Genomic DNA, 2,373 nt, shown 5'->3' on the forward strand with positions numbered 1-2,373 from the left:
CTTCACAACCGCATATCACATGTAACCACACCAGCCCAGGACCTCCGGCTTCTTCACTTGTAGGATGGTCTGAGACCAGCCACCCATACAGCGGATGAAACTGTGCAGAAATTCTTTAGTTGTGCAAACCCAAACTGTCGTCGTCCTCACCAGTGTATTGCCCAGACTGCAGTTTGGCGTTGTAACCGACATCAGTGGGAAAGTACTCACCTTCGATGGTCACTGGCACAATGGAGAAATGTGCTCTTCACGGATGATTCCTGGTTTCAACTATTCCAGTCAGTGGCGTCATGTGGTCGAGTGGTTTGCTGATGTCACCGTTGTGAACAGAGTGCCCAATGGTGGTGGTGGGGTTTGTTATGGGCAGACATAAGTCTTCGAAAGCCAAGTTAACAAACAGATCACCGACCATTTGAAATCCCACCGTACCTTCTCTGCTATGCAATCTGGTTTCCGAGCTGGTCATGGTTGCACCTCAGCCACGCTCAAAGTCCTAAACAATATAACCGCCATTGACAAAAGACAATACTGTGCAGCCGTCTTCATCGACCTGGCCAAGGCTTTCGACTCTGTCAATCACAGCATTCTTACCGGCAGACTCAACAGCCTTGGTTTCTCAAATGACTGCCTCTCCTGGTTCACCAACTACTTCTCAGAGTTCAGCGTGTCAAATCGGAGGGCCTGTTGTCCGGACCTCTGGCAGTCTCTATGGGGGTGCCACAAGGTTCAATTCTCGGGCCGACTCTTTTCTCTGTAAACATCAATGATGTCGCTCTTGCTGCTGGTGATTCTCTGATCCACCTCTACGCAGACAACACCATTCTGTATACTTCTGGCCCTTTGGACTCTGTGTTAACAAACCTCTAGACAAGCTTCAATGCCATACAACACTTCTTCCGTGGCCTCCAACTGCTCTTAAATGCAAGTAAAACTAAATGTATGCTCTTCAAACGATCGCTACCCGCCCGCCCATCTAGCATCACTACTCTGGACGGTTCTGATTTAGAATATGTGGACAACTACAAATACCTAGGTATCTGGTTAGACTGTAAACTCTCCTTCCAGACTCGCATTAAGCATCTCCAATCCAAAATTAAATCTAGAATCGGCTTCCTATTTCGCAAACAAAGCCTCCTCCACTCATGCTGCCAAACATTCCCTCATAAAACTGACTATCCTACTGATCCTTGACTTGGTTGACGTATTTTTATGACTCCTGTGAATACGATATCGACATCATTTGTTTGTGATCAGGAAACATCTTGAGGATTTCAGAAATGTATCATGTGTTGCATGTCTGACCCGTCATTCAGGGCAGACGAGCATCACATTTTTTGCAACCGCCCAAAAATATTAAAAAAGGGGGAAAAATTGGGGGGGCTTGCCTGTTTTGTATGTTATTTTGGCATTAATACGTGTCACACATCAGTTTGCAAACAATGTAAAAAATATATATATTATTGAGTTAATTAAGCCGCATACAAACATGGTCTCTTTTTTGTTTTCTTGAGTAAGGCAGCTCCAAAATGCAGGTGTTTCAGCCTAGCTCAGTGCTTTCTGTGGTGGTGGGGCAAGCCAGCAGAAAATACAGAGCGTTGCACCATGATTGGCTCAGTGTTCTGTCACTCATGGGGACACTACGTCACCGCCAAGTCTAAGGGTAGAGCTAGAAAATTCTAACCCCTTGGGTGCTGCCATAGAGTTACATTAGAAGTGCCCATACAAGAAGACCACAGATAAAATGACGTCAAATCACGTTATATGTACAGTAGCTTTGATTGGACAGATCATGTCAATATCATACTTTCAAAATCTTAGCTAGCAGTCATCATCATCATGAATCAAGTCGACAATCTACTGGCAAATCATTTTTAATCCTTGTCATATGAAGAGAAATAATGAAGAGAAATTATAGATAAAACGTATCGATGCGCATCGGCCATTGGACTAAAACATTACACAACAAGTTTGAAATCGCAAATTCAACAATGAGTGGTTTGGAAGGAATCACTGACAGTGGCTAACTGCAAGCATTGCAAAGCAATCACTAGCCTGCTATTCAGTGGAGTGGCTGTGTAGTCTCAAATCTGGGATTATTTGGCTCTTTTCCAAGTTTAAAATGATAAACATTCAACATTGGCCATGCTGTCAATGAAGCATGATTTGTGCCACGCTCAAAACAACTGTTAACCCGGAATTGCGAAAACTTGACTTCAATGAGTTCAAGACACCTGAGCAGTCGGGAATAAACGAGCTCCAACTGAGAAAATATGTTTTCAACGGTCATCCAAATCGGAATTGTAAATCCGGCCTCTTTCTAAAGCTACGACCTGAAGATCAATGACGTCATCATGATTCGACCTTGTTTTTTTC

This window comes from Salvelinus alpinus, chromosome 5 (assembly GCF_045679555.1).
Source record: "Salvelinus alpinus chromosome 5, SLU_Salpinus.1, whole genome shotgun sequence".
In the NCBI taxonomy this organism is placed as follows: Eukaryota; Metazoa; Chordata; class Actinopteri; order Salmoniformes; family Salmonidae; genus Salvelinus; species Salvelinus alpinus.